The sequence below is a fragment of the Pteropus vampyrus genome, unplaced genomic scaffold (genome assembly GCF_000151845.1).
Source record: "Pteropus vampyrus isolate Shadow unplaced genomic scaffold, Pvam_2.0 Scaffold115, whole genome shotgun sequence".
Classification (NCBI taxonomy): domain Eukaryota; kingdom Metazoa; phylum Chordata; class Mammalia; order Chiroptera; family Pteropodidae; genus Pteropus; species Pteropus vampyrus.
This window is the reverse complement of record NW_011888896.1, coordinates 1,709,823-1,721,387: the sequence shown is the minus strand read 5'-3', so window position 1 is coordinate 1,721,387 and position 11,565 is coordinate 1,709,823.

The following is an 11,565-nucleotide window of genomic DNA, read 5'->3' as shown; positions in this document are numbered from 1 at the left end:
TTTCTATGTATTAGGTAGGGCTGCTATGTCTCCCAGTCTCAGTAAAGTGGCTTTATGTAGTAGATATCCTCTGAGGTGCAGTGGCACAGTCTTCCCTGGTCACCTGAGCTGGGTGTTCCAGGTGTGTTCCTCATATGGGTTGTATGTGCCTTCCCGTTGTAGTAGAGTCTTGATTGCTGTTTGCATATCAGTGGAAGGGACTGACACTTGGGCTAATTGATTGTGAGGACTGGCTGGTGAGGGGTTTACCCTACAGAGCTGAATTTGCTTTTGCAGGGCTCTGATACCTGCCCAGTCTGCCCTTTGGGTGGGTCATCCATGGATATAGCCCCCGATGGTGCTCCAACTTTCTCTACACCCGGCTAGTGAGTGTGCTGGCCCTGGGGCCTCCTGAGAGGGGCCCTGTCGCAGACCAAGTTCAGCCACAGTCAGGTCCCTGCCCAGAGCCACCTGCCAAGAGTCACCAAGCAATCTGCAGATGGTTGCCACTCAGATTGGGCTTGGAGGTGCCTCAAGAGGCCAAGCCACAAACTGAAGCAGGCTGCTGCTAGTGCTGGGCTTGCGCTGCTCAGCAGGAGATAAGAGGCACGCAGAAGACAGATGATGCTTGTTTGAGTTTTGTGAATCTTTGAGAGATTTTAGAAAAGCCCATGGCATGAGCCAAGACAGGCCATTTATATGGAAAAAAAACTTGAGAAATACTTGGGTGAGACCACAAGTTGAGAGGGACAGGGTCTCAGGGATTCGCCAGGGCAGGGAGACCAGTGTTAGTGAGGTTGATGGAGACTAAGATATGGTGGCCACTTGTATCTGCATGCTGGGAGGGGGGTACTTAAAAAAAAACAAGCAAACAATCAAAAAAAAAAACAAAACAATGGATTCTACCTGCACTTCTGTCTGGGAGAAAGTTGGCCCTCCAGCCCTTGCTCTGAAGTCAGACAATTTAATTCCTCGCTATATGTTCCTGCCACATTTCAAGCTGCTGCCCCAGTGCTGGAGCTCAGAGAGAGTGTGTCCAACAGCGAGTAAGTTTGCACATGGGCCCGATGAATGTCTATGGCTCTGGCCATCCTCCATCTCACTTAGCCATAATCTCTGCTTGTTTTCACAGCCAGAAGTTGTAGAGACTCTCTTTCCTGACACTGGTGCTTTGAGCTGGGGAGCCTGGTGGGGAGCTGGGATCCCTCTCTCCTCCAAGGAAACCTTCACAGTCGAGATATTCCTCCCAATTCTCAACCACCACATGTGGGTGTGGACTCAACCTTTTCTGCCTCTTCACCCTTGTTACCAGTCTTGAGGTGGCCTCTCTGTGTATTCGCAGTTGTAGGACTTCTGTTTAGCTAGATTTCAGGTGACTACCAATGATGACTGTTTTGTAATTTAGTTCTAGTTTTGATATGGCTGTGAGAGGATGCAAGCACAGTGTTTACCTACTCCATTGTCTTGACTAAATGTTTGGTCTAAGAAAACCAATAATTCTTGAATTTAGAAAACATTCACACTTTTATTTTAATTTCTAATATCAATCTAAAACATGGCTACATTTGTTTTTTTTTTTTCTTCTTGTTCATGTTTGAATCTTTAGATAATTTAAGAAAAATTATTGCTACATGTTTCTAATTAATTTATACTTACATATAAAACACAAAAATGTTTTCTTTAAGATATTTGATTTTTCCAAGCCTTAGAGACTATTAAAATATTCTTAACCAAACTTGGATACTTGAACATGAATGAACATATTTTGCAGACAGAATCTCTACAGTATTAGAGATCTTAAATAATAAATTTGTACAATACTGCTTTAAATACTCTTCTTTTGGTGTAAACCAAATTCTCAACTTTTGTTTTATTTTTGTACATAGGTATTTTGGACATATTTAACTGATGTGCCTAGCAAAGGAAACATAATAATTAAGGTAATTTGATCGAGTTGACAAAGCCACTTGATTGAAATCAATATGTCTCAGATTTTATACCTTGATATTTAGGGAGATTGATCTCTGAGAAATTTCAAAGAAGTAATTGGCAGCAGGAAATTGAGATTGTGTATAAGAAAGTAGTGCAAATTTTTCCTCAAGTTTATATCAACACAATTCCCTTCTTTCTCTAGGCACAACATAAACTCTGATATGTGCTAACATGTGACACATTGTCACCTTTCATGGCTATATCCTATTTTCTCTCACTCAAGTGAGAACTTAATCACTAAGGAGATAACCATTTTTGAGGGAAATTTTAATATTTTAATACATAGCTTGTACAAGGAGTGAGGTATCTAAGGATGGGAGGCATAGAAGACAATTTGCTTTTTTATTTTTAATTTTTTGTAGGCAGAGATAATAATGCGGTGCCTTAGCAATTAACACAGATGAGAGTAGAGACATGGAACACATTTTGACATTCTGTGCAATATTTCAAAGAATAGTTCTTAGTGTAGACATAGCATGAAAAGCTATGTTCTAAAATGGAATTTTCTGTCTCTTCTTTTTGTTTGCATTTTATATAATGAGACGCAAGTTTGAATTATAAAATTAGTCAATTTTGTAAAATTTGCAAATGCCACATTATATCTATAATCAAGTTTTGGAGCATAAATTTGAGATTTGTGGGCTTATAGTCATGCTTCAATATGTAACTTCTTTTAAAAGTAATCCCATTTATTTACTTTTTATCCATGAAAATAAAGAAGTAATTACATGATTATATGGCATGATTAATATATTGCTTAAAATATGCAAATCTTCTTTATGTCTTTGTCATTTAAGATTGATATACAAATATGCCAATTTCTACATTAAGAATAGACTTCTTGGTATAGCCTACCAAATGGACTTATAAGTGTTCATCCAGAATACCTACATTTGTTTCATTTACATTACATAATCTCTGCTCTGAAACATTTTCTCTACTGAAAATAAATATGTGCACTAAATTTCATATAATCAGTTATATTTAAAGTTAGTATATAAACAACAATTAGAAAATATAAATAAATTCAAATGATTTAACAAATAAAAACATTAGAAACAATAACAAAGAAATCAGGATTATTAAATTAATTTTTTACATAATTTTGGAACTATACCGCCTACCATAAAAGTTTGTAATTTTCTTTCCACAAAATATATACAGTAGTAACAGTCAATAAATGCTAGATTTTAGTGGACTTTGGTGATATGTAAGGAAAATAATAACAAAGTCTGTTTTTGAAACTGTAGAGAATTATACATCCATGTAAACCTTTTGCCATGATTACAATTTAAGAAAAAATATATACATTTTGCTAGAAGGAAATGTATAAAAGAAAAATAACTATCACTGAATTCATAGTTTAGATAGGGATAAGATAGGAAGTTAGAAAGAAAAATGATCAAGAACAATGCAGCCAAGAGCAAAAAGCAAACTGTGTTTTTAAAATGAATGTAAGAGAAAGTGAAACCAAAGGTAGATAGAGATTATACTGAAAATAGAGTGTGATAAGGAAAACAAAATCATATACTCACAGTCAATTTTACACTCCATACTTCTGTTAGAAGTTACAGTCAGGGGATCAGAAAATATGATGGAAATAGAAAAACTGACATAATGTTATAAAAAATTTTATACACTTTAATTTTATATGAGCACTAGTAACTGGAGGTCTATTTTAGATATTCTGTCTTTGGAATTTTTGTTTTAACATCAATAATCAGCAATAAACCTGAACACTCTCTCTTCTTTCTTTTCTTTAACTTGAAATGCTATATTTTTGAGTTGGCAAAAGGCAGAATTGAACCTGCTATCTCATGCATTTTCAATCTCAAAATATTAACTTATCATCCTGGCTGTCCCTTTTGTCTTTTTTCCCTGTGTGTTTGGAACGGTATTAAGGGACAATAAGGGGTGGGGGCGGTGGGAGCATTAAGTAAATTATAGAAGAAGCAAATCACTTCGTTTTACAATGTTTTTTGAGTCTCCATAATTTTACCGGTTCTATGTATCGAAGTATAGGTATTCAGTTATAGACTATTTGTGTTAAAAATCAATCCTATTTTGCTTTCTGGTAAAGCCATTAGGTGACCACCTTGTGAAAGCAGAACAACAAAGTTGATACAGTAAACAATAGGTATTCATGCATTTACTGTGTTTTAGTAACTTGGTGATTAACATATCATGGATAAATACGAGAGATGAATAAAATTGTTATTTAACAATTAAAAATAAAAAGGGAATGTTAACAATAGAATAGTACTAAAATTTCCTAAACAAAAACAATAATAACAGAAAACCTAAGCAGTTAAAGTTAATCTATTGTTTATAAGAAAGAAGGAAAGAAAGAAAGAAAGAAAGAAAGAAAGAAAGAAAGAAAGAAAGAAAGAAGGAAGGAAGGAAGGAAGGAAGGAAGGAAGGAAGGAAGGAAGGAAGGAAGGAAGGAAGGAAGGAAGAAAAGAAAAGAAGGAAAGGAAAAGAAACAATGCTATCAAGGCTAAGAAGTAGTGATTAATGTAACTGAAGTAGCACAGCTAGAATGAGGTAGGTAAGAGCCCTAATAAAAATCAAGAAGGTGGTTTAACAAGACTAGACTTTGCCAGACAGTAGGAGACAACATACAGTGCCATCTAAAGAAAGATATATGTTCCAGAGCCAAACAAATCATTTGGATTATAGCAATAAATAAATAGATAGATAGATAGATAGATAGATAGATAGATAGATAGATGATAGATAGATGATAGATAGATAAATAGATAAATAATAAGAAACTGCTATGTATCAGACATGATGAAAAAGGAGATTTAAAAATAAGTATACTATGAGAAAAGCCTGTAAAAAGAGCTAAGGCATTAATCATGGAAAATTATAATTATACCAATGCCAACAAGGCTGACAATAGGAGGATGACTATGGAAGGTGGCATACTTGGAGAAAACAATGTATATTTTATAGATAATATTTATAAAAAAACATATTTGTGTGTACAGTGGAGTTAGAATTTTAAAACAGCCTGATAAATGTGGTTGTTATAAATAGAATCAACAGGAAAATGAAAAAGAAAAAGATGATAGCGCAGAGTGATTAAATACCAAGACAGTTTATGAAGTAGTTCAACATAAGAGACTTCATCATTCAATAGATTTGGAGAGCACCTACTGTGGCTAAAGCACAGAATGTTAGAGACTATTGTGTTTACCCGTGTTTAGTGAGTATGCCAACTCTTTAATTTACAGTAGTCTGTATCTAGTTGGATTGAAAATAACACATTCTTTCTTAGTTGAGTCTTCTGATTCAAGTAACAGTACTCCACAAAGCTTAATTATACTATATATATATATATATATATATATATATATATATATATATATATAAAAATCTGTTTGATATGGGAATATGAAGGCAAAAAGCAACAAAGCCACACAAGAAAATAAATCCTTCATCTGAAATGCCAAAACAAACAAAACCGAAACAAAAACAAAAAGAAAAACAAAACAGAAAAAAAACAAAACAATTATAAGTACAGGCTACAACCACATGACCAGACAGAAATGAAGCATATTGAGGAAGGACAATTGGTCATTTCCTCATACATGTTTGGCATTCATCTCAAATGCTGCAGGCATACACAGACTTCACAGAGCTACTCGAATTGTCCTTTATCCTACAACAGGACCATACATATTTTTTAAATGGCACTTTCCACACTTCTATTGTGTTTACCTATCCATATATATAGATTTTTTCTTTAGATAAGAGCTCTTTGAAAGTAGAGATTATGACTTTTTTAACTTTTTGGTGAGTTCAACTTAGAATGGCAGGATCTAGAGCATGAAATAGTTAACCTATGGCAGAAAACCAGCTTCAAGAATTGGACTTTTGTTTTTATAGGCCATGTGAATGGACTATCTTTTATTCATGCTGGTCCTTCAACACCTAATGCAATTTCTATTGTAAACTAGGTACCTTTTGATTATCCATACTGAGCTTTAGAAAAAAAGAGTAAATGAATTAGGAATAATTTTAATTAGTTTTGAATCATTCATGTTTTAAACAGTACTGCATTTGATAGAAACATACACTTTGAGAAAAAAAAATAGAAATTGGTAACCTGTAGGGTGGTGAACTTATTACTACATTGTAATTGTAAATTTTCACAAACATTTATGCTGGAAACATGGCTGATATAATTTTTCATTGTAAAATCATAGCTTTATACTATGGTTTCATGCATCTGACAAACTAAACAGAAGTTCTAATGGATGGTCCAACCATCTTAATTGCCTGTCTCACATGTGCATCTTATAACTTCCCAACTGAGAAAAAATGAAACTTCGGTTTTCAAAGCACTGAATTAGACATGTATAAGTCATAGTTGAGACATCAATGGTTGAAGACTTTGGATAATGTATTTCACAGGACAAAAAAAAAATGATGTTTTCACCCAAGATTCATACTAAAATAAATAATAATTAGAGAATAAACATATACATATGCACATGTGTAGCCACAGTTTTGAAAAATAGATCTTATTAAACAAATATCTTTGATAGGTTTGCAGGAAAGTATACAAAAGTAGGTTTTTTCAGAAGCAATCAAGATAAGAATATAGTATTTAAGATAATTAGCAGATCAGTTTTCAAATAAATTCAAATTTTCCAGCAAATGTCTCTTCTTGTTCTTCAGGTGACATTTACAACAAGAAAAACAGAAAATCAGTCTGTGAGCCATTTTCATTCAGTGGTGTGAGAGCTCTGATTTGTAAAGAAAGTATAATAAATGTACTTTTTGATTCCATTAATGTAGCATTTACATATTTATGCTAATATTTGTTCATAATTACATGAAAGATATGCAAAACTGACAGTGTTTTTTAAACTATTCTTTATTTATATATAATAAATATGTATTATTAATAGTGTATTATCCATATACTAATATAAATAAATTAATATACAATATGAATATATGGCATAGATATATATAAATATATATCTCATTTTATTTTTTTCTGCAGCTGGAAAAGCCTTAATAATGTGACTTCCTGGAATTTGGAGAACCCAGATATTGTACTCCACAGTGTTCCTCTGATTCTCCAACTTCGATAAGAATTTATTTATTTATTAAATTTATTAGGGGATAGGTAAGGATTTAAAATGTCATCTCTATCTTTCCATTTTCTTTCTGTCATTTCTCCCAACTGTTCTGCTTCAGATTGGAGAAGCTCTTAAACCTGGATCTGAAGGGAGACCCAAATTTCACATACAATTCTGATCTGCACCAAGCAAAATGACAACAAAAACAATAACAAGAAAAAAAATATTAAGCTTGGCTTCTTTTCTCCCATTACTACATATCAGATTATCTAACACACTTCACGAATGAGAAACTGGGAAAAACCTCTTCATAAGCAGTTTTAGGAAGTCAGCGAGATATGATTATAGGGAAAAAGAAAGGCCTTACTGTCATAATGTCCACATGAAATCCTGCCTTTACATTTCCTTTTTAAAAAGTAAACAAAAGAGTATAAACACATTAATCCAGTTATAGATCCTTTATAATCTTGAATGATATAGTTCAATAATATTCATAATTCCTGAGCTTTTTTTTTTTAACCGAAGGGCATTGTAGTTTCCATTTTAAGCAATAGGCAATTATGTAACATGAGATACTTAACTTTCTGGCCTTGGATTTTAATTTTAAAAGTACATTTTAAAATTCTACCAAGAAAATTTACTCATTAATTTTTTCCCTTTAGCAGAAATATCAAGCATACCATGATCTTATGATACTAATAACACCCACATTGATTGTATGAATTGAGAGAAAATCCCCATTAGATCTGATGGAAGAGCATCACAGTGCAAATCCCTCAGACAGGAATGTATATGAGTGTTTGAGGAAGAGGAGGAGAATAATGTGACAGCACAGGAAGGGGTAAAGGACAGAAAGTGAGGTCAGAGAGGTAGTCTTGGGCAATGTTGACAAGGCCTGGTAGGCCTTGGTAAGGATTTGGAATTTTAAGGGTAATTAGAAGTTATGAGAAGGATGAGAATGGGACAATGTCATGATCAGATTAATTGAAGATTTATTTCAGGCAAATGCCTTCAAACACATTCCTTCAAAGAAGGAGATATAAATATCAAGTATTTAAGTACATTTTCTAATATTTTTTATTCATTTTACATTTTAACATTATGTAAAGTATGGAGAAAATAGCTTGGAATATGATATTCATAGGCAAAAGTAATTAAGTTAGACATCCTTTAGAATGTGTTACTGCTGACCTTTTAAAATCTTTGGCATCCTATTGCTATCTTGTCCTGGGGTGACATTGTGACCTTATTATATTTACATTAAGATAATTAAAATTAGTTTTATTTTGATATGTTCATGCCTATAAAAATATTGTTACCTTTTATAGAAATAATAACACTGCTATATGTTCTCCAAGAAGGGAGACTCATAGAAGTCAAAGGAATTGCTCTGGGTCTTACAGCTAGCTTGTGGAAAAACCATACGTGAGCTCTCATTTTCTTACCCTAGTAGCCATTAGTCTTGTCATTGTTGCCTCTTGAAATACTATATTGTAAGTTCCTGCACTGTCCTGCCTGTGGCAGACATGGGCACAGGAGACCCAGTCAGTGGTTCTCCATCTGTCTCTTGTAACCAGAAGTAAGTTGGATAGTTTGTGGATGTAGGTATTTTTTATATAATTACTTTTATCTTGTTTCTTAAATGGAAATATATTTTTTGTTTTGTTTTTAGGTTTGTCTAAAATTAACATTACATAGTAATGACCAATTATAATTGGTATTTACTAAAATAGTAAGTTATAAACATACAAATGAAGATTTTGTTTGAATCATCGATTTTGCCAAAACGGAATTAATACATATCATTTTATTTACAATAGCTATAGCATTGTCTTGCTTTCTTCAGTCTTAGCATGCATCCAGCTTTTTTTTTTATTATTATTCTCTGAGATCCTCGTACATTTACATAAAAGTTTATGAACTCCTACTGCTTTTGTATGGTACTAAGTTTATATCAGGGCTATATTTTCACTGAAAAAAATTAATTTCTATTCTTTCTTTTCTGCTCTTTTTTCTTACTCTCTTGTTCTTTGGTAATTTTCTCTCTTTCATTTTTACATCTGTAATGTGAATTACACTGCCATGTGTGTTTTGCTATTGTTTCTAACTATTGTATGTGCTCAGTCTCCATGATATTTCTTTTACTGTTCTTTCTTTAAGCCCTCTGTGTTTCCTTCTATATGTTGTCCTTTGTCCTTCCTGAACTGAATGTTTAGTAGATCTTGCAAATTATTTTGGGATATCACTTTAACCTTCTGTATCTTCAGATATTCTTTTTTTCATAACTATATATATTTTTTATTTTTATTCTGCTTCTTCACTGGGAAAGATGACTTATCTTTCTTAGAAAATCCTGTGGCACTAGGAAGATAGCAAAATGATGCTAAGACCATAAGCTATTGCCCTGCTCTTCTACAGCATGAAGCCTAACTTTGTGATAGTTAGGCTAAGCAATAAAGTAGATCATGTGAGTTATTTGGACAGCTTAAGTATTTCTCATAGGTACCTTTCAAAATTAAAAGAAAGCAAACAAGGTAAATAATTTTCATAAAATATGTTTTATTCATAATGTTTTGGGCCCTTGAAAATTAATTTAGACAACTTTAACTTTAAGGATAATACTGACAAAATTATCAAAAATAATCATTTTTTTCTCAGTTTGCTAAGTTTCCTTTTCAAGTGGAATGAATAAGCCTGATTCTCTGAGGTTCATTTCATTTCAGGTGTTATCGAGTTATGTGTGTTAGTTATTTTTTATTTACATAACACAAAAAACTTTCATTTTAAACTCAAAGCAGAGTAAAAGTCAAGTGCAAGATAACTGATGCTAGACAATAATAATTATGTTGAATGCTACATAGAAATTCTATAACATATTTTAGTCTCTTCAACTACCTCCTTGATTAGGTACATAAATTGTTGATCCTCAAATTATAGAATAAACATTCTTTTGCATGAGAATCACAGAGAGATACCTGAGGAAGTTTGCTGCTGGTTCTTAACTCTCACCATGGGATTCCATGACCTACCATGGGGTAGAGAAGGAAAGCCCATGTATGTTTTTGTGAAAACCCTGAAGGCTAGGCCCTTTTCTAAAGCTTATGAATTATGTCACTATGAGAAAAATAAAGCATTTAGCCTCTTTAACATCAATTTATCATCTATAGCATAAAGATAATAATTCTTAACTCCTATGAGTATTGCAAGAAGGGATAAAAAAATGTCGATTAAATTGCAAAAATTCTCATCAACCTGGATACTTTTCCTTTTTATTTAATTTCTTCTTTCTCACTCTTTCTTCTCTCCTTTATTCATCATCCCCTTTATCTTCTCTCCTTATTGTTCTTCATTTCTTTCAGTTTTTTAGGAGTGAGTAGATTACTTATTTAAATAAGCAGCTTCTTAGCCACTAAGGTCACTAAACATTATGTTAAAATGGAGTTATTGTAGCATCTTAAATATTATGCCTGAGTTCTTTGTGCCTTCAAGAAATGTTTATGTCAAATAACTATTCATCTGCCTTCAAACTTCTTATGATATATGTTTCTTTCTCGAAATAATATTTAACATTCCTATGTATTGCCTTCTTACATACCCTTTGGCAGAAAGAGTTTATGGAGTACAACTCTTGGGCACTGGAGAAATATGTAAAACAGTGAAGGTAGTAAGGGACAACATTAATAAAACAAATGAAATGTCTCTTAAAATGAAGTCCTCAGCCAACTCTACCCAATTCAAATCATTATGATCAGAGATGCTTGCCATGAGACTGGCCATGACAGCATATTTTAAAAAGTTGTGTTCCACAGATAAGTACCCTAAATACAAAATCTGCAGCAATTATGATAAGCAAACATTATGGACCTAGTGAGAAACTTTACCTTTTTAAATGGGAAGTGAGAAAAGTTTTTTTTTTTAATTTATGGATTGCCCTTTACCTCAGCTTCAACATAAGAAGAAAACAAAGGGAGACTCTAAGGACAGGAGGAAAAGATTTGATCTAGTAGTATATTGTCAGAGGTAACTTTGTATTCTCTGAACAACAAAATTTCATGAATTGATTTCAAATGTGAATGCTAAGAGAATACAATGAGTATTGAGAATCTTCTAAAACATCTGAGAAATGACTCTGGAGAAACACTAAGCAGTGGGAAGTATGTAGTTTAACAATTTTAACAAGTGAAAATTCCCTGAGATCAAGACTCAGAAGTTTTCTTCATTGAAATTTTATTTTTGCTACTGTTGCTTACATCTATACTGTTGCTCATATTACAGGAAGTACATTGTTTAAAAAAAAAGGATATCAGGAATACATAGATAATTTCCTTATTGTTGCTTTGTATTATTCTTTTATTTGCTTATGATCCTATTGACTGACCAGTTTCCCTTGGTTGAATAATAAATAAAAATATAAAAAAATATATTTACCATTATAAAGTGACCAAGAATGTTCTTTTAGATGTTTTTTTCCAAGTTAATTTCCTTCATTTTATAT